Source organism: Panthera uncia (genome assembly GCF_023721935.1).
Source record: "Panthera uncia isolate 11264 chromosome A1 unlocalized genomic scaffold, Puncia_PCG_1.0 HiC_scaffold_17, whole genome shotgun sequence".
Classification (NCBI taxonomy): domain Eukaryota; kingdom Metazoa; phylum Chordata; class Mammalia; order Carnivora; family Felidae; genus Panthera; species Panthera uncia.
In genome coordinates, this window is record NW_026057577.1 from 14,366,620 (window position 1) to 14,389,181 (window position 22,562).

The following is a 22,562-nucleotide window of genomic DNA, read 5'->3' on the forward strand; positions in this document are numbered from 1 at the left end:
TTACACGGGAAGGGAGTGTGGTCTTCAAGAGCTCCTGATTTAGTGCTTCTCTGTTCTCTACCAGTTCTTCCTCAGCAGAGGCATGCAAAATGGAATGGCTTGGCCGTTGTAGGCTATTTCTTGCTCATCTCTAGCTGTGGACAGGACCCACCGGAGAGAGGATAAGGATACATTTAGATCCGTCTGGGCACATTTTAGATCATAAAATTGTGCCTGCAGGCCAGTCATCAAATGTGCTTGAGGGAGGGAGCGAGCAACCCTTCATCTCACACAGAAGGCAGCGAGGACTCTCCAGAAGGAGGGAGTCCTGTTAGCTGCCATTTCAGTATCATGTTCTGGAGGGAGCTCATCTCCTTACCAATATTGTGCCTGTCTGGAAGGATGCCTTAGGGATGAGCTACAAAGTCTTTTTTTGTTTTAGATTAAAAAAAATTTTTTTTAAATTTATTTATTTTGAGAGAGAGCGAGAGATGAGCAGGGGAGGGGCAAAGAGAGAGGGAGAGACGGAGAGAGAATCCCAAGCAGGCTCCACACCATCAGCACGGAGTCCAATGCAGGGCTCGAACTCATGAACCATGAGATCATGGCCTGAGCCAAAACCAAGAGTCAGGCCCTTAACTGACTGAGCCACCCAGGTGCCCCAGCTACAAAGTCTTGATCTGTAAGTTCATTTCTGATGCAACCAGACTCCCCTATGCATGAATTTAGTTTTGGGGAAGGGTTGGAAAGGCTGGAAAGAATCCAAATATGCTCAAGATGGATAATTCTGAGCCAAGTTAATAGTCATTTGAGGGCCTTAAGAACATTTTTAAAAATTGAGTGTTTTACATTTTAGAAAAAAATCATGAATTGTGTTAGAAATTGATTTTTCAAAATTTCATGCTGATGGCTTTTCTGCAAATATTATGAGTTAATATAATATAAGTGAGTGATAATATTAGGTGTTAACAGAGTGATTATTAGGTTCCAGCACACAGATGAGGAAACTACAAGAGAAATTAAGGAATTGCCCAAGTTCACTTAGACTATTAAGTGTCAAAACCGGGATATCTATAAAACCCTATTTTTCTTTAAATATGGTATGGGTAAAGACATTTCTAGAAACATCTTTGCTTCAGACAACAATGGGCAGTGTGCTTCTGAAATGGTTTTTCACATAGTGACATATGAGACTGTACTTAAATCATGCAGGTCTGATCTATTAAGATCTGGGTATGATCAGAGACATTTGTGAACTTTTCAATACAGCTTCCAATTTGGAGACTTCTCATAGCTCAAATTTCAGTCCCCTCCAGAACTTCAATTCAAGGTGCTCACAACCAACGATGATCCGTGGGGTACAGTGTGCGCCTCCCCTGAGGCAGTCTTTCCATGGTTGAGAAGGGCACTTTATGTGCCCACAACCAAGACAGAAGCAACCTTCACCATTGTGTTCCCCAGCAAAGGTATGGCTTCACTTGGAGATATAACTGTTATTTGTCAGGTTTAGATGCTAGAAATATCTGAGCAAGTTAATTTAATTTTTTTTAATGTTGATCTATTATTTTTGAGAGACAGAGACAGAACGTGAACGGGGGAGGGACAGAGAAGCTCCAGGCTCCACACTGTCAGCACAGAGCCCGATGGGAGGCTCGAACTCACGAGCCGCAAGATCGTGACCTGAGCTGAAGTTGGTTGCTCAACCAACTGAGCCACCCAGGCGTCAAGAGAATTGTGATTTATCGTTGAAATCCCTGATGAGACCCCCCCCCTAATTATAACTTAGCATACCATTCTTGACAGATACTAAATCAAAGATGAGCATCTCTACCCATTTGATGAAATATTTGTAGTAAATAGCTAAGTGCTATGTAATTGCTAGGAAATTAAAGTATTGTAATAAAACAAATTTAATTAGTATGTTAATAAGATTTATAATATTTTTACATTTTTAGTGAAGCTTGCATTTCCAAACTTGCATTATCTAAAGTAGTTGAACTTTGCAGTATTTGAAAAATCACTGTTTTATTTGATATATTGCATTCCTCCTGGGTATAAAGCTTCTATGAAATTTGTCAAACACAAAGCAGGTTTTAGCAGTCAGTGGTATTAATGAAAGAGAAACTTTTATCCAAGCTCTGAAATGATTGTCCTTAGGATGTTCAGATAAAGTCTTTATAGAAACCCCTGTCGCACTAACCAGAAATGAGTCAACTTTTTGTTTCCAAAATGAAACAACAGGAAAACGTACAGGAGCTCATAATCACATAGCACTATTGTGGCAAGCTATTGAAAATCCATTATTGCTTTTACTGAAGTGTCCTCATGGTTACTTACATATGCCCAGAGCCAGAAAAACACTTTTATCTCAGGGAATTTCCCAAAATGGAAACATTTTTGTGTCACCAGCCAAAGATGTGTTTTTATGTCTGTCTAGCCAAAGACGTGTTTTCTGTCCAGCAGCAAACATCAGTCCCAAGTTCTAGGGGACAAGACACTCCAAAAACGTCCCGTCTGCTGAGCACTGAAAAAGGATACAGACAAGTCAGCAGCGTTCACGGTTAAGAGAAAAACATCTGTGCTTTGGAAAATGTTCTTCAGTACACAGAACACAGCTCTGTGTCCACCAAATTTCCATGAGATCTTTGCAAGATGAGCCAGCGAATGGATAAGGCCCCCTCATCTTCCTTCATGGGTGGCTGAGGAAATTCTTTGCCTGCCTCACTAATAGATAATGTAACTGTTTCCGCCTCATGGAGATAAGGTGCTGATCTGGTGCTTGGGGTTTGTTTGTTTTTAATGCCAGTATAGTTAACAATACAGTGTTATATTAGTTTCAGGTGTACAATTTAGTGATTCCACACTGTCACATACGATGCCCGATGCTCATCACAAGTGCCCCCCTTAATCCCCATCACCTATCTCACCCATCCCCCCACTCACCTCCCCTCAGGTAACCACCAGTTTGTTCTCTGCAGTTATAGGAGGTTTTTGGTACTTTTGTTCTTAACACAAGGAAAGAATATGTTTTGATTCACAGAACAACCTAAGACAATGTGCTTCTCTGTACTTCGGTTTTTTCATTTAAAAGCTGATGGGTTGCAGGGTGCGCGCCTGGGTGGCTCAGTTGGTTGAGCGTCCAACTTCGGCCCAGGTAATGATCTCATGGTTTGTGAGTTCAAGCCCCACGTCGGGCTCTGTGCTGACAGCTCAGAGCCTGGAGCCTGCTTCAGATTCTGTCTCCTTCTCTCTCTGCCCCTCCCCATTTGTGCTCTGTCTCTCTGTCTCTCAAAAATAGATAAATGTAAAAAAAAATTTTTTTAAAGCTGATGGATTGGGGCCCCTGGGTGGCTCAGTCGGTTAAGCATCTGCCTTTGTTTGGCTCAGGTCATGATCTCACCATTCTTAGGTTCGAGCCCCAGATCGGGCTCTGTGCTGACAGTGTGGATCCTCCTTGGGATCTCTCTCTCTCTCTCTCTCTCTCTTTTTCTCTCTCTCTTTCTCTCTCTCTCTCCCCCTTCCCACTTGTGCTTTCTCTCTCTCTTAAAATAAATAAACTTTAAAAAATTAGAAAATAAAGAAAAGCCGATGGATTAATGAAGTCACTTAAACCTGCCTGATGTGAGGTATAAATTCAAGACACGCAAGTGAAAACCCTGAGTACACATACCTGGACTGTCGCCATTATCTGGGATGATCGATGTTTTATGAGAGAGAAATCCAGGTTCCATTTTCCCGCAAACGAGCCACCCCTCAACCAGCCCAAGTGACTGTTCAGCAGCTCTTACTGCTTTTTTCTAAGACCGCTTATTATCCCGAAAGGATAAATACTTGCAAAGCAAATTATAAATTTTTATAAGACATTTAATGTCCCGCAAGAGGGCTTTCACACGGACTTTGTGTTCTCATGACCAAGGAGTCACGGTTTTAGCTTGCTGAAAATATTCACTGAGCTTGAGGTGAGATCCACAAGTGGAAATATTGCACAGTATTGTCGAACACCATGTGTGGGGAATTTGGCATCTCTCCCTCCCGGGAACTCACTGGTGGGCGGTCAGGTAGAACCCTGTGGGTACAGAGGGCATGTGCAGGTGAGACCAGTGGGTCTAGCTCCTGTCTGCCAGCCCCTCTCTTGCCTTATCTGAACTTCAAATAAGATCAACTACCTCACATTCTCATTTTAAGGATAAAACTAAAACACGGTGGGCATCGAAACCTGAAGGCCGTCCCTTTGTGAGGTGTTCTTTATCGATGGCCTCTTGCTGTTTGCAAACAAGCGATGAAAATAAGCCTGGAATCTTAAATAAATTAAACAACAGATTTCCAAAGCCTGAGAGCATTTCATTCATTTCTGGTTTCCTTAAAAAAAATTGTCTTTTGCTTTCAATTTAGGAAAATTCTCTCGAGTCGAGTTGTTGAAAGGAATGGTTTCTGGCCATTACTTACACATGATCTCTTAGCCAGTTACATTCGGAATCTCTTCAATTATTTTATCGTTCTGGTTGGTGTTAGTTTTCTATTGCTACATAATAAGCCACCCCAAACTTTACTGGTTTAAGTAACAACAATCATTTTGGGGGCACCTGAGTGGCTCAGTGGGTTAAGCATCTGACTTCGGTTCAGGTCATGATCACATGGTTCATGATTCGAGCCTCGAGCCCCTCATCAGACTCTGTGCTGTCAGCATGGAGCCTGCTTAGGATCCTCTGTCCCCTTCTCTCTGCCCCTCCCCAGCTCACTCTCTCTCTCTCAAAAATAAGTAAACATTGAAGAAAAAAAAAAGACCACAACCATTTTTTTCTCCCATGATTCTGTGGGTTGACTGGGCATAACTGGTCAGTTGTCTTTATCGGGGTTTTCCGTGGTTGTGGTCAGATAGTGGCTCAGACTGGAGTCCTCTGGAGATTTGACTGTGCCACTGTGCCAGCCTCGCCTCTTCCCCTAGTCTCTACCTATTAGTCAGGGCATCCAAAAGTGCAGGAACAGAAGCTTCCAGACCTTGCTAAGACAAATGTCCAGCATAGGCACGCTGTTCCTTCTGCCCCATTCTACTGGTTAAAGCAAACTACAGGCTAGGGGTAGGGTCCTCAAGACCACCTTCAGGTTTGATGATTTGCTAGAAGGACTTGCAGAACTCAGAAAAGCTGTTACACTCACGATTAAGGTTTATTACAGTGAAAGGATATGGATTAAAATTAGCAAAGGAAAAAGGCACATAGGACAGAATACAAGAGAAATCAGGTGCAAGCTTCCAGATGTCTTGTTCTAGTCGAGTTTTACAGATAACATTTAATTGTCCTGGCAATGATGTATGACACCACGTACAGTGTGGCCAACAGGAGCCATGATGTCTGGCTTTTTATTAGGAGTCACTCAGATAGGCCTGGAATGCCCACATGACCGACCTTAGTTACTCAGTCTCCAGAACCCCCAGAGGTCAAACTGTTACAGGATGGTCCAAAGTCCCAGGCAAATAAAACATAAATTAATCAGAAATCACATTGTTAGCACAAACTATCTGGCATGGCCCAAGGCCCTTGATACACGAAGACACTCTAATTAAAGAGGATCTGTCAAGGATTAGAGATTGTTTCTAGCTAGTCATGGATTGGTTCTTTCTTTGGATTGCATGAATTTTTTTTTAAGTTTATTTATTTATTTCAAGACAGAGAGCATGAGTTGGGGAGTGGCAGAGAGAGAGAGAATCCCAAGCAGGCTCCACATTGCCAGCATAGAGCCCAATTCGAGGCTTGAACTTACAAACCATGAGATCATGACCTGAGCCAAAGTGGGACACTTACCTGACCGAGCCACCCAGGCACCTCTGAATTGCACAAGTTTTGATCATCCCAAGCCTGCTGAGTTACCCCTTTACTGCACTTAAGTCCAACTATGATTTAGTATAGGAAGGTCTCCACAAGGGCATTAAATGTGTCATGCATGGTTTTCTGGGGCCATCTTTGAAAACTAGGTACCATATAACTATTCCCCCCCACCCCTTGGCTCCAATAGAGGTAACAGAATACTTAGGGTGTCTTGTGTTCTTCATGGGATAGTCTGGGTTTTGTTTTGTTTTGTTTTGTTTTACCATTAATAGTGTCTTTATTTATTTATTTATTTATTTTTAAATTTTTTTAACGTTTTTTTTAATTTATTTTTGAGACAGAGAGAGACAGAGCATGAACGGGGGAGGGTCAGAGAGAGAGGGAGACACAGAATCTGAAACAGGCTCCAGGCTCTGAGCAGTCAGCACAGAGCCGGACGTGGGGCTCGAACTCACAGACAGTGAGATCGTGACCTGAGCCGAAGTCGGATGCTTAACCGACTGAGCCACCCAGGCGCCCCAATAGTGTCTTTATTTTTTTTAATTTAATTTTTTAAAATTTACATCCAAATTAGTTAGCATATAGTGCAACAATGATTTCAGGACTAGATTCCTTAATGCCCCTTACCCATTTAGCTCATCCCCCCTTCCCACAACCCCTCCAGTAAACCTCAGTTTGTTCTCCATATTTATGAGTCTCTTCTGTTTTGTCCCTCTCCCTGTTTTTATATTATTTTTGCTTCCCTTCCCTATGTTCATGTGTTTTGTATCTTCAAGTCCTCATATGAGTGAAGTCATATGATTTTTGTCTTTCTCTGACTAATTTCGCTTAGCATAATACCCTCCAGTTCCATCCACATGGTTGCAAATGGCAAGGTTTCCTTCTTTTTGATTGCAAAAAGATTTTTTGATTCTTTTTGGAGTAATACTCCATTGTATATCTATACCACATCTTCTTTATCCATTCACCCATCGATGGACATTTGGGCTCTTTCCGTACTTTGGCTATTGTGGATAGTGCTGCTATAAACATTGGGGCGCATGTGCCCTTCGAAACAGCACACCTGTATCCCTTTGGTAAATACCTAGTAGTGCAATTTCTGGGTCATAGGGTAGTTCTATTTTTAATTTTTTAAGGAAACTCCATACTGTTTTCCAGAGTGGCTGCACCAGTTTGCATTCCCACCAGCAGTGCAAAAGAGATCCTCTTTCTCTGCATCCTGGACAACATCTGTTGTTGCCTGAGTTGTTAATGTTAGCCATTCTGACAGGCGTTGAGGTGGTATTTCATTATGGTTTTGATTTGTATTTCCCGGATGATGAGTGATGTTGAGCATTTTTTCATGTGTCGGTTGGCCATCTGGATGTCTTCTTTAGAGAAGTATCTATTCATGTCTTTTGCCCATTTCTTCAGTGGATTATTTGTTTTTTGGGTGTTGAGTTTGATAAGTTCTGTATAGATTTTGGATACTAACCCTTTATCTGATATGTCGTTTGCAAATATCTTCTATTCCGTCAGTTGCCTTTTAGTTTCACTGTGCAGATGCTTTTTATTTTGATGAGGTCCCAGTAGTTGATTTTTGCTTTTGTTTCTCTTGCCTCTGGAGACGTGTTGGGTAAGAAGTTGCTGCAACTGAGGTCAAAGAGGTTTTTGCCTGCTTTCTCCTCGATGATTTTTATGGATTCCTGTCTTACATTGAAGTCTTTCATCCATTTTGAGTTCATTTTTGTCAAACACATCTTTTTAATACCTATATTTTTTCTTGAGATGACAATACCATTACTATTCATAGCACTTAGACTTATCAAAGTAGTTTCTTTTTTGGATGAACTACAGTGCTCTTCCCTGGTCGACAGCAATGCTTGCTTTTATCACTCTTCCAAATAACTGTTGGTTGTTTATTGCCCTGGTACAGTTTTGTGCAGGGTCTTTATCCAAAAATAAAGTAAATGCAACTCCTTTGCTCTTCCTGGTATCTTTATCTTTCATTATAGTAACCTTTACAACTTTGCCGTACTGGGAAAATATCCAGTGTAAGTCATTCTTGGTGAGGGAAAGGGTCAAGTTGGATACATATACTGTGCTTTTATTTGGGGCCAATCCACCACTCATTTCTTGAGGTGGGGCAGGCTGAGGAGACTAGACCACAAGCCCTCAACTCAGCTGGGGTTCAACCCGACTCTTCCTTGTCTCCTGCTAGGGTCTTGGCATCACGGGTCCTGGGAGGGGTCAAGCGCCAAACTATTTTTGATTTTTAATGTTTATTTATTTTTGAGAGAGAGAGAGAGACACACAGTGTGAGTAGGGGAGGGGCAGAGAGAAAGGGAGACACAGAATCTGAAGCAGGCTCCAGGCTCTGGGCTGTCAGCACAGAGCCCGACACAGGGCTGGAACTCACGAACCATGAGATCATGACCTGAGCCAATGTTGGATGCTTAACCGACTGGGCCACCCAGGCGCCCGGGGAAGACATTTTAAAAACATCATTTTTCTGGAAGTAGATTGCGGCCAAACTTGTAAAGCTAGATAAACTCTGGCTTCACATCCTTGTGCTCAGTGGGGTGTATCTGTGTCCCCGGAGGGCTAAGACCAAAACACGGAAGCACATGGTTGGACCGGTCCAGTGAGCATGGCCCTTCCATGTTTTTTGCCAGCCTAGCCAGTGAGCCAGATCTCAGTGGGTCCTGCCCACTATTTAGTTCTGTCTGCTTGCTTGTCGCTGATCACTGCCCAGCTCCCTGAGTCTTCAGGAGGAAAACATTAAGCAGCAATGTCCTCTTGCTAGCCAAGGACTAGGCATACAGCCTGACGAAGGAGCCAATGTGTAGTTTACGCCCTGGCTGTGTTTCATCTCCAGTGGCTTTCTTTGTGGCTCTATACAAGACGAGGAGCTTTTCCCTTTCATTGGGTTGTGTTCAGAGAATTGGTGTCCAAAGTCCTTTTTGGACAAATCACAACACTTCCTGATCCTCGGTGACTCATGGCAGGATTTTTTTTTATATCTCCTGATGACAAAAAGATGGGCTTTTGAAGTTTCAGTTTTAGTTTGTTCTACCTATCTCTTGACTAACCTCATAATCTCAACCAAAAAAATAATATAAACATGGCTGATTACTCAAAAACCTACCCTACCTGCTGAGCCAGTTTGGTTTTCATTAGCAGCCCAAGAAAGATGTCCCCTCTAGTCTGTATGAAGCTAGCATTTGCTACATTTCTTTCTCCCAGACTTTAAAAGAAGCAATCCCACCAAAAGCACTCTGACTTCTCACTCTCTTTAACTTAAGGAAAGAGAAAGCTGCCATCTTAGTAAGAGGCTCTAGCTTCCTGGTTGCTATCAGCAAGAACAAAGTTGGAAATGTAAGACAACCTAAGCTTTTCAGTCTTTTTCTAGCGCTAATTTTAATACAGATGTTTTTCCTAAGTCGCTTACCTTTATGATGCCAAATGGACTAAGGCTCTGAGTGGGAGGGCCTCAAGCCAGTGGCCTAGAGGGTTCTTGGCTTTGCACAAGGAAGAATTTAAGAGCAAGACTTTAAGAGAAAGGGACAAAGGTTTACTAAGTAGAGAAGAAAGGAGCTACTTCATAGACAAAGCGGTGGTCTCTCCTTCCAGATAGGGCAGATGACTTCCCTTTGCCTCTAACAAAAGCTTTTATAAGTTTGCAAAAATTAACTAACTTTATAGGGAAGGGCTTACTCTTTAAATTTTGGGTGTATCACTTACATTGGGTGAGTAGTTTTTTCATTGTCTTAGGGTTGTGGATTACCTACAGGGAGAAATTTTAAGAATGTTCAGCCTAGGGACACCTGGGTGGCTCAGTCAGTTAAGCATCCGACCTCTGCTCAGGTCATGATCTCACGGTACGTGGGTTCGAGCCCTATGTCAGACACTCTGCTGTCAGCGGGGAGCCCACTTTAGATCTTCTGTCCCCCTCTCTCTGTGCCCCTTCCCCCTTCTCAAAAATAAATAAACATTAAAATAAAATAAAAAAAAAAGAATGTTCAGCCTATGTAGCTTTTACCTGCCAGAGGGAGTGGGGTCTTGGAATCTTTGGTTCTTGTGACTCTTTTTATGACCTGCTGACTTGTAGGCTAAGGGTCAGCCTAAAACCAAAATGGCTTTGCTTTGGTCAATCTGTCTCCTGAATCTCCCTTCCCTCCTGCCTCTCTTCTGTGTAGTGTTCACGACACTTAAGAAAAGCTTTCTACAAATATATGAAGATTCCACTTTCAGTTAAAGGGTCTTAAATTCAGAGTTGATATGGAACCCATTATGCATGGCATACAAGCCCTAGAATCAAGAGACGTGAACCAGTGAACCCAAGAAGCATAATTTGGTTGCTCCTCTCCCTCACCATTCGTGAATGTTTTCTGTAGATGAGCTTCCACGTAATACTGTGTGTTTTCATCTGACAGTGCCTGACGGTAGGACACAGGAGTTATGTGGTAACAACCCTGCCCGAAGGGCACGGGCTTTGCAAACACACATGGGGCTAATCGAAAATGGCCAGGGTTGAAGAGTCTTCTCTCTCTCTCTTTGTTTTGTACACTTTTCTTTTTAAAATAATTAAAGACTCCTAAGAAGTTGTAAAAATAGTATGAGTCCTATGTACCCTTCACCCAGCTTTCTCCAGCTGTGACCTGTTGTGGAGGTGCAGTATAATATCAAAACCAGGGACTGACATCAGTAGGTTGGTACCAGACTACAGACCTTATTTAATTTTCACTAAATAACATTTGTTACTTTTTTTTTTTTTTTAAGTAGGCTCCATGCAGCATTGGAGCCCAATGCAGGGCTTGCACTCATGACCCTGAGTTGAAGATCTGAGCTAAGATCAGGAGGCAGATGCTTAACCGATTGAGCCACTCAGGTGCCCCTGGTTCATTATTTTTTTACTGCATTTGTGAGTGTGTAGAGTCCTATGTAATATTATCCCATATATATATTTGTGTAACTACCACCAAAATCAAGATACAGAACTGTTTCGGGGGCACCTGGGTGGCTCAGTCGTTAAGCGTCTGACTCTTGGTTTTGGCTCAGGTCATGGTCCCATGGTTTGTGGGTTCAAGCCCTGCATCAGGCTCTGTGCTGATGGTGCAGGGCCTGCTTGGGATTCACTTTTCCCTCTCTCTCTGCCCCTAACCCTCTTGTGCACTTTCTCTCTCAAAATAAATAAACTTAAAAATAATTTTAAAAATTATGAAAAGACACAGAACAGTTTCATTACCACAAAGGAATTCTCTCAGGCCACCCACCTCTTTGTACTCACACCCCCGCCTACTTCATCCCCCTCCCATCCCTGGAAACCAGTCATCTGTTCTCCAGCTCTGTGGTTTTATCATTTTGGGAGTGTTGCATAAATGGACTCATAAAGTATGTAATTTTGGGGGGAACAAATAATTTTTATTAGTATTTTTAACAAAGACACCAAAGAATTGTGCAATGGTGCCCGCGTTAGATGCAATCCTTGGCCACAAGTCTATACACTCTTTTGCAACTGGTCCAGTGACAGCACAGTCGTTCATTTTGCCTTGTATTTTGCTATGACCTCCACCTTATCTTCAAAATAGAGAAACACACCGTCTATCCTCCAATATGACTTTTGTTGTCAAATTGCCACTGCTGCATGTACCTTCTTTCTGAGCTCTGCTGTGCCTTTCTTTACTATGGCCATCACCATGACATCCACAGCAGCAGGAAGTCTGTTCAGTTGACCCCTGATCCCTTTCAGAGAGATGATATACAGATTTTTGGCTCCTGTGTTGTCAGGCTAGTAGATCACGACTCCTACCAGAAGACCCAGGGAAATCCAGAATTTCACGCCAGAGGACCCACCACATCCTCATTTCGACACCTTAAACATTGGAAAGGGACAGAAAGAGTATGTAATCTTTTGAGATTGGCTTTTTCCACCAAAGCAGAATGCCCTTGGGGGTCCATTCTTGTTGCTGCTTGTATCAGCAATTCATCCCTTTTTATTTCTGAGTAGTATTCCATTATGTGGACACTCTAGAGTTTGTCCAACCATTCATCCATTGAAGGACATTGGAATTGTTTCTAATATTTTTCTACCATACATAAACATTTGTGCTATGAACATTTGTATACATGTTTTGGGGGGAAATAAATTTTTATTTCTCTGAGATAAATGTCCAAGAGCATGAGTGCTGAATCGTATGGTAAACACTGCAAAAAAAAATTTTTTTTCAGAGTATCTATGCCATTTTACTTTCACAGCAGCAATGTATGAGATCCAGTTTCTCCAAATCCTTGTCAGCATTGGGCATGATCAATGTTTCTTACTTTAGCTGTTTTAATACATGTGTAGTGATGGCTCATTGTGATTTTAATTAATGTCACATCTTTTCAGACTGTTTTTTTTTTTTTTTTTTAGAGAGAGAGAGAGCATGTGCATGTACTGGGGAGGGGCAGAGGGAGAGGGATAGAGAATCCCAAGCAGGCTCCATGCTCAGCATGGAGCCCAGTGCGGGCCTTGATCCCACAACTCTGGGATCTTGACCTAAGCTGAAATCAAGAGTTGGATGCTCAACCGACTGAGCCACCCAGGTGCCCCTATTTTCTTTCATTCTTTCTTTTGTTCCCTCCTGCTCCTCCTCTTTCTTTCAATAAACTCTCTAAAGTATAACATACATATAGAAAATCATAAGGGTACAGTTCTAGACATTTCTCACAAAGTGAATACATCGGTTGACTGGGACTTCAATTAAGAAAAGAACATTTCTTCTTTCTCTCACCCAGAAATCCCCCACCCGAGGTGTCCACTGTTCTGACTTCCAGCACTAGAGATTAGTTTTGCCTGTTTTTAAACTTCATATAAATGGAATCAGTCAATATATCTTCTTTTGTATCTGCTTTTACGCATAAGATTCATCAAGTGTTCTTGTGAAACATCTCTAAGAGTGACTGACTGTCAACTTGAGGTAGCAAATACCATGAAGATGTTTTGGAGTTAAATGTTAGGGTTCCAAACCACTTGGCTTACTGGTCACTTAGGCTTAATGTCAGCAGCCAGCCAGCAAGTAGTTGTGATGTCTGACAGACACGAATGGTCAAATCTTGTTTGGGGATGATGAGGATAGTGGTTGGGCCAAAGCAACTTCTGAGGTATAAGCCACTGAGCCAACCTCTTACCCTCTCGACCTTCTTCTTGATCTATCTTGTCAGGGGAGTAAGAGTTGTTTTAAGGATAGCTTTCATAGGGGCGCCTGGGTGGTTCAGTGGCATTCGACTTCAGCTTAGGTCATGACCTCACAGTGGTCTGTGAGCTTGAGCCCTGAGTTGGGCTCTGTGCTGACAGCTCAAACCCTAGAGCCTGCTTTGGATTCTGTGTCTTTCTCTCTCTCTCTCTCTCTCTCTGTACCTCCCCTACTCATGCTCTGTCTCTCAAAAATGAATGAACGTTAAAAATTTGTTCTTAATTAAAAAAATAGCTTTGGTAATGGGGAAGCAGATTACCAAGAAAGAAGACAAATGAGTCGGAACAAGGATCATACTTCCCTGAGGTGCGATGAACCATCAGCTTCCTAGTACCGCTCAACAAGTGACGTTCTTGAGGTCATTTGGGTAAAGGTAGAGGCTGATGGCCTGATCGGTGCCCCCCAATCCCCTCACCAGTTCCTTTCCTCACCACTGGTATGCCGCTGCTGGTCGTAATCCGAAAACGTTTGTGTAGAAGTGAGAGCGGATAAGGGGAAACTTTGATGGAAGCTCTCACAGATGATACATTCGTTCTTTGTTCCAGGAAAGAGGAAGTAGCACATTTGGGGTTATTTTAGTCAAGATTAGTTCTAGCAGAGATAGAACGGCTATCTCTAAATTTGGTCTTTTCCTGTCTTCTGAGTTTTCTGTCCCTTCTGCAGATATCTTATAGTGATCATCTGGGGATTCAAACCTTCCCACCCTGAGTATGATGCTATTATAGTGAAGTGTGTACTGGGGGCCAGCATGAAGCTGTTAGCTGTTTTGTAGCGTAGTCTGTACTGTGAGGTATGTGGTGTCACTCTCCGCAGAGACTGACACTGAGAAGATAAGAAATTTTCCTCATGACTCAGCTGCCAAGCGGGGGAGCCGGGCTTGAACCCAGAACTGATACTGAGAGCCCTACTCTCTGCACGGCATCCTACAGCTCCCAGCACGGGTAGGTGGCTGAGGCAAATTCTTAGTATTCGTCTTCTCTGGTTCCAGATGTTCAATGACAGAATGTTCTGCGGTGGGCGTAAGAAAGTGGCCGTCACAAAGTGACCCAGTTCACCTTAGTCCTGCCCCTACTCATGTGAGGCTTGTTCAGGCATATCCAAATCAGAAGGCTGATTACAATTTTTAGATGTAACAACTGGCATGTTACCGAAAGTGATAAAACGGAGATTTTTACTATCCCGTCCACAAATTGGATGGTTGGGTTAAACAGGTGGGTGAGGGAGCTGCTCAATGGCTGTCACTTTGCACAGGTTACTTGTTTTCTCTGTCTCTTGTTATTTTTACTTGTTAAGTGGAGATAACTGTGGTACTTCTATATCGTCCATGGCAAATGCTCAGGCACAGAAGAGCGCCTCGCATATAGTAAGTGATTAATTCCTGGGAGGTACCACCACACCATCATCATTATCATTATCATCATCATCATCACTACCACCACCTGGAGATGTGGAGGAGGATGTGGAAGTGATGGGGTGGTGTCGAGTGGGAGCTGAACTCAGGTCTCCGGGCTGAGATCCTGGTGTGGTTGACAGCTGCCTTTTCTAAGAAAATGCTTTCTGTTGAAGTTTACATTTGAAATATACATAGGTATTGTCCATACTATTTTGTGAGGAAGGAATCTAATACACAGAGAGTTTCTTTAGGAGACCAGCTTAATCCTCGGGGTATTGTATTGTATTTAAGTTTATTTATTTATTTCGAGAGACACAGAGAGAGTAAGAGTGCGAGGGGCAGAGCCAGAGGGAGACAGAATCCCAAGCAGGCTCTGCACTGTCGGTGCAGAGCCCGACCTGGGACTCAAACTCACAAAACTGAGACCATGACCTGAGCTGAAATCAAGAGTCGGTCAGTTGCCTGAGCGACTGAGCCACCCAGGCGCTCCAAGTCTTTGGGGCATGTTAAATTAGTTTATATTTGAGAAAGATTCAAATTCAGAGTTAAATATTCATCTTCATTTTGAAAATATTCACTATCATGTTGCGCTTTCTCTTTATTTTCGGAATACACTAACATATTCCATCAAGGGTTCCATGGCTATGCTAACAGTTTCATTCAAGCAAAACCCGATTCCGTCTTACCAGTCTGCAGGCTCCTCCAACAATGACCCGTTTCATTCCCCCGTGCCTTAGCTGAGCTTCTGTTCTTGGTGGATTCCAGCTCTCTGAAAGGTGAGTGGCCTGTTCCTTCTGCATCACCCTTGTCTCTGGCTGTAGGTTTCACATAAACTCTATGTATACAATACGTAAACCAGATGGACACCATCTGAGTAGAGACTTTCTTCGCTGCTAGCTCTTCGGGATAAGCTGAAAATTTTGGCAACTGCTTGCCTGTGGCTCCTTTAGTCCCTGTTATGGCTTCTTTGTTTTAAACTGTGGAATTTCCAAGGTCATGACAATGTCAGTGTGGGAGAAGAGGGATGATTGACACTTGTTTTACTGCTATGGAAACACAGATATTGACTCTGGCATAACTTAATTTTTGCGTGAAAGGTGCTTTATATTAACTGAATCCATACTTAGAACATAGGACCTCCGTCCATATGTTGGCAGTTTTTATCTGTGTTTTAGGAATTATCCTGATTTCTAATGTTATGTCTTCTTTAAAAAAATTTTTTTTTAATGTTTATTTACTTTTTTGAGAGAGAGAGAGAGAGAGACAGGGTGCGAGCAGAGGAGGCAGAGAGGGAGAGACACAGAATTCCACACAGGCTCCGGGCTCTGAGCTGTCCTCAAAGAGCCCGATATGGGGCTGAAACTCATGAATCATGAGACCATGACCTGAGCCAAAGTTGGATACTCAACCGACTGAGCCACCCAGGTGCCCCTAATGTTAGGTCTTTTTGTCATTCCATGTGCAGGGACTTTAGAATGTATGTAATTGAGAATCCCTAGGCTCATAGGGCATTTAGGACCCATTACATTGTGGTCATTTACATTTGCTGCTGGGCATTCATTTCATTCTATTGTTAACAACACCTTGGTTTTTCTTTAGGACTACCACCTGTCCCACACTCTCTATCCAGGTACTGATATCAACTCTAATGACAGTTGGGCACAGAACCTGGGTCTGACCAATCAGACTATTTCATCCCCGTTGAGTCAGCCGTTGATTCCGGGATGAATATGTAATAGAGTCACATGATCAGCTCAGCTATAGATCATCCAAGGACTTTTGTTTGAGAAACAGGCAAAGAACCATTCTTTCATCCCACCAGACTTGAAATCATGAGCTTTTGAGTCTGGAACTTCTGACAGCCAGTGTGTTTCCAGGAGGAGAAGAAAGTGATGGTTTGAGCCATGTCTGCAGTAAGTCTTCTCTTGGACTTCTTAGTTTGCTTCTTTATTTTTTTAATTCTTTTGATTTTTTTATTTTTATTTTTGAGAGAGAGAGAGAGAGATAATGAGCAGGGAAAGGGCAGAGAGAGAGAGAGAGAGAGAGGATCCCAAGCAGGCTCTGCACTGTCAGTGTGGAACCGGGGGCGGGGCTCAAACTCACTAACTGGAGATAATGACCTGAGCCAAAGTCAAGAGTCCAGTGGCTTGGGGCACCTGGGTGACTCAGTAGGCTGAGCATCCGATTTCCACTTGGGTCGTGATCTCATGGCTCGTGAGTTCGAGCCCCATGTTGGGCTCTGCGCTGACAGCTCAGAGCCTGGAGTCTGCTTTGGATTCTGTGTCCCTCTCTTGCTGTGCCCCTCCCTCACTCATGCTCTGTCTCCCTTTCTCTCAAGAATAAATAAAACATTAAAAAAAAAAAAAGAGTCCGGTGGCTTAACCAACTGAGTCACCCAGGTGCCCCTAGAGTTCTTAGTTTCAAGAGCCAATAACACATTTGATCCTTTTGCTTAAGCCAGTTTGAGTCAAGTTTCTTTCCTCATAACTGAAAGGGTTCTGACTGATACAGGGTGATTGTCAGGTTGGTTTTGCATTTCCTGTGGAATAGAGAAGAGAGAGGGAACCTAAGAAACCTCTAATCCCAGGAAACCTTGCCAAGAAACAGACTAGTGGGCACCTACCATGGTTAGTGGACACACACTAGCTAGAATGCAGAATTAAAGTCTGTCCTTGGGATACCTGGCTGGCTCAATCGGTTGAGCTTCTGACCTCACCTCAGGTCATGATCTCACAGTTCATGCCCCTCTCCAGGCTCTCTGCTGTCAGTACAGAGCCTGCTTTGGATCCTTTGTCCCCACCTTTCTCTGCACCCCCAACGATTTCTCTATCACTGTATAAAAAATTAGGGGTGCCTGGGTGGCCCAGTCAGTTGAGCCTCCCACTTCGGCTCAGGTCATGATCTTATGATTGGTGGGTTCGGGCCCTGACAGTTCAGAGCCTGGAGCCTACTTCGGATTACGTCTCCTTCTCTCTCTGCTCCTCCCCCGCTCCCACACTGTCTCACTCTGTCTCTCAAAAATAAATAAATGTAAATAAATAAATAAAATAAATAAAATTAAATTTTGTCCTTAAGTATTATGAGAAAACCTTCAAATTCAGGTTTATAATTTTTAAGCATTTGTGATTATTCTCTCTCTGCCCCTCACCCCTCTCTAAAAAGAAATAAAGAAGCAAACAAACATTTAAATTATTTTGGAAGGCTGTAAAGTGTCCTCAGGTGAAGGAAACCAGCTTTGTAGTTGAAGCTTGGGAAAGTGGTTTCATTTCTTTGAGCCAATGTTTCCTCATCTGTAAAGTGGGTATATCCTACCTCAAATAATCATTTAAGGCACATAAAACACTCAGAACAGAATGTCTGGTATATCCTCAATAAATAGAAGCTATCACTATTAAAAATGCTCTGAACTTTTCCTTTTTGGACTCTGTGATGGATTGCATTATATCCTTGAGACAAAATTAAGAGTCAAAATAATGAAAAAGAATGAAACCTTGCCATTTCCAATGACAGATGGAGCTAGAGAGTACAATGCTAGGGAAATAAGTCCATCAGAGAAAGACAATTACCATATGATTTCGCTCATATATGGGATTTACGAAACAAACAAGCAAAGGAAAAAAAAAAAAGAGAGAGAGAAAGACAAATCAAGAAACAGACTCTTAACTCTAGAGAACAAACTGACGGTTACCAGAGGGGAGGTGGGCCGAGGGATGGGGGAAGTAGGCGGTAGGGATTGACCAGGGCACTCGTGATGAGTGCCAGGTGATGTATGGAAATGTTGGATTACTATATTGTACACTTGAACCTCATATAACACTGTACATTAATTAACTGGAATTAAAATAAAAACTTTTTTTTACAGCATAAAAAATAAAACTAATCAAAAAATTCAGAATTTTGCCATTCAGTCTGTCAGGTCATAAAAATTGAAAACAATAATATAGGATTCTGCTCTAATCTGAGATGTTAAAGGCAGAATTTTATAACGAGAAATATGCAATAATATGAAATATTTAAAAAATAGATTAGTAGTTGTAAACACACATGTAGTCTAATTTGTTAAATCATCTAATATGCTCCTCAGTTGCTACTTTTTTATGCAACTCTAAACGTAATTGAAGAGAATTGGGTCAATCAGAGATGAACTTTGAATATTAAACAAAAAGCAAAAGTAATAATTTGTAACTGATACATCAGTGTCAACATGGGTATGTACACAGAAAGTATTAATGCACACATGAAACACACACGCAGAAAACATACCTTGATTGCATAACTGTAAATTTACTAGAAGTCATTGCATCACACACTTAAAACAGGTGAATTTTGGGGTTCTGTAAATTATGCATCAATAAAACTGTTAAAAGAAACAAAAAATGAAAACTTTTAACCAAAAAAAGAAAAAGTTTACATAAATGAGTCACAAAGACCAAAATGTTAAACTTTAAAAATAATACTAATAAAAAAAAATTATTAAAAAAATAATGTAAGCTAGAAGTATACACTGTGTAGAAAGGGGATATTAGGTACATAAAACATTATTTAGGCTGCCTAAGATTTGCTTGCTAGCTCTTTCAGGTTGGTAGGCAAAGGGCTATTTTCTTATTTTCAGTGAAGGACCAGGTTACCCAATTGTGTTCCCCTGCTCAGTTTAAGGCTGCTACAAGTTGTCAATGATAGTCCTCCTGATGGCAGTGAGAGCTCACCCCAAGCTTTGTCTCCTGGTGCTTAAAACAACAACAACAACAACAAACAACAACAACAACAAAAATCCCACAACACAACACAAATAAAAAGCTCAATCCAAACTAACTTAGTATTGAGGGCCTGGCTAAACTCAGTGTGCCATCTTGTTTTCCATTACAACTGGAGAAAGTATCTTTTTTGTTGTTAAATGTTTTTATTTATTTTATTTTATTTTTATTTTTTCAACGTTTTTTATTTATTTTTGGGACAGAGAGAGAGACAGAGCATGAACGGGGGAGGGGCAGAGAGAGAGGGAGACACAGAATCGGAAACAGGCTCCAGGCTCTGAGCCATCAGCCCAGAGCCTGACGCGGGGCTCGAACTCACGGACCGCGAGATCGTGACCTGGCTGAAGTCGGAAGCTTAACCGACTGCGCCACCCAGGCGCCCCTGTTTTTATTTATTTTTGAGAGAGAGTGAGAGGGCAGGGGAAGGGCAGAGAGAACAGAGAATCCCAAGCACTGACAGTAGAGAGCCTGATTTGGGACTCAGACTCACGAACCATGAGTTCATGACCAGAGCTGATACCAAGAGTCAGCCACTTAACTGAGCTGAAGTCAGAGAGAAGGTATAAATTCTTATCATCATTTTACATGGGAGAAAAGTCAGGCTCAGAAAGAAAGGATGGTTGAAGGACACCTAGCTGGTAAATTAAGAGCTGGGAAGATAGCCCAGGCTGCCTGTGTTTTAGCCATTGTACACAGGGTGCCTTTGCCCATGCACTGTTTTTGTTTTTTAAATAAGAGTTCAATTATCTATTTATTTGGTTTTTATTATTTTTAAGTTTAAATCCAAGTTAACATACAGTGTAATAATGATTTCAGGAATAGAATTTAGTGATTCATCACTTACATATAACACCCAGTGCTCATTCCAGCAAAGTGCCCTTCTTACTGCCCGTCACCCATTTAGCCCATCCCCGCACCCAATACCCTGCCAGCAACCCTCAGCTTGTTCTCCATATTTAAGAGTCTCTTATGGTTTGTCTCCCTCTGTGTGTTTATCTTATTCTGGCTTCCCTCCCCCTATGTTCATCTGTTTGTTTCTTATATTCCACATATGAATGAAATCATATGATAATTGCCTTTCTCTGACTGACTTATTTTGCTTACCATAGGACACTCTAGTTCCATCCACGGTGTTGCAAATGGCAAGATTTCATTCTTTTTGATCTCTGAGTGATATTCCATTGTATGTGTATACCACATCTTCTTTATCCATTCACCCGTCAATGGACATTTGGGTTCTTTCCATACTTTGGCTACTGTGAATAGTGCCGCTATAAACATTGGGGTGCATGTGCCCCTTCAAATCAGCATTTTTGTATCCTTTGGATAAATATCAGTAGTGCAATTGCTGGGTCATAGGGTAGTTCTATTTTTAATTTTTTGAAGAACCTCCATACTGTGTTCCAGAGTGGCTGTGCCAGTTTGCATTCCCACCAGCAGTGTAAAAGGGTTCCTCTTTCTCCGCATCGTGGCCAACATCTGTCGTTGCCCGAGTTGTTAATGTGAGCCATTCTGACAGGTGTGAGGTGGTATCCCATTTTGGTTTTGATTTGTATTTCCTGAATGATGAGTGATGTTGAGCATTTTTTCATGTGTCAGCCATCTGGATGTCTTCTTTGGAGAAGTGTCTATTCATGTCTTCTGCCCATTTCTTCACTGGATTGTTTTTTGAGTGTTGAGTTTGATAAGTTCTTCATACATTTTGGACACTAACCCTTTATCTGATATGTCGTTTGCAGATACCTTCTCCCATTCTGTCCATTGCCTTTTAGTTTTGCTGATTGTTTCCTTTGCTGTGCAGAAACTTTTTATTTTGATGAGGTCCCAATAGTTCATTTTTGCTTTTGTTTCCCTTGCCTCTGGAGATGTGTTGAGTAAGAAGTTGCTGTGGCCAAGATCAAAGAGGTTTTTGCCTGCTTTCTCCTTGAGGATTTTTATGGCTTCCTGTCTTACATTGAGGTCTTTCATCCATTTTGAGTTTATTTTTGTGTTTGGTGTCAGAAAGTGGTCCAGGTTCATTCTTCTGCAGCTCATGCACTATTGAGACCAGCAGAATGGTGTCCTGACCTTCCAGCTCCTGAGCCTATGTTGGTTCACCGCAGGTGAACCGCAGGTTCAGGTCAGGTCAGAGACCTGCAGGTCAGAGAACATCAGGAGACCTAGTTCTCAGGAGTCATTCTCCTCAGGATTACCCCAAAGGCTGATAGTGAGATTTTCCAGTGGCAAGCTACAGATGGTAGGGGTAGAATTGAATCACCCTGAGGAAACAGGATGTCTTTCCTGGGAAAAACTGCTATATCTCCTTGTTGCTCTGATAATTTGGAAAAGATGTCTCATTATGGAAGGACAATTGCTCCTTCCTAATAACCACTCAATAATTGATTTGATACTATGTGGTTAATATGGGAACCAGATGTGGGTAAAATTACCTGCTCTTTAAAAAAAACTTTTTTTTTTTAACATTTAGTTTAGTTTAGTTTTTTTTTTTTTTTGAGAGAGAGAGAGAGAGAGAGAGAGACAGAGAGAGACACAGCGTGAGCCGGGGTGGGGCAGAGTGAGAGGGAGACACAGAGTCTGAAGCAGGCTCCAAGCTCTGAGCTGTTAGCACAGAGCCTGATGCAGGGCTCTGAACTCATGAACTGTGATCTCATGACCTGAGCTGAAGTCGGGAGCTTAACTGTCTGAACCACCCAGGTGCCCCTAAGAAATTTTTTTAACTTTAGTTCTAAAAAGGGAAATAAAGGTGTTTACCTGAAACAGGTGAGTTATTTAATGTGCATTTTGCATAGATAACATGTCTTGTTCTAAGATGATTTGAAAATAGTGGTAATAAATGCTTTCTACAACCCTGACCATGATGGTTACTATCTGAGGTCTTTGTTGTTGCTGTCAGGTGTTGTCATTAGCTTAGCTTGTTTCCCTGAGGTGTGTGTGTGTGTGAGCGTGCATGTGTGAGTGTAACTTGATGACAATAGAAATTAACAAACGATATGAGCAGATACTGAAACAGATATTTAATGATGCTCATCACATAGCAGTGACCAGTGTGCTAATGGTCAGGGCCACCATATTGCACAACGCCAACAGTTCCATTTGCCCTTTCTTCAGACTTCAAATGTTCCTTGGAAGGCAAATGGGCCCATACTGGAGACTGTGGAGAGGAAAGGGTGAAAAGTGGTTGAGATGGACATGTGTTGTTTCTTGGCAGCTCAGAATTCACTTATTCTCTTTCTAGTAGTTTCCAACTGTAACTAGGAATCTACTATTCTCCTATTATCAATGCAGGTGGCCCTCATTTCACCCCCAACCCTAAAAGTGGCATGTGACCCACTTCTGACCAATCAGTTTCACATTCCCCAAGTTGCATAGATGGATAACGACAAGCCAGGGATAA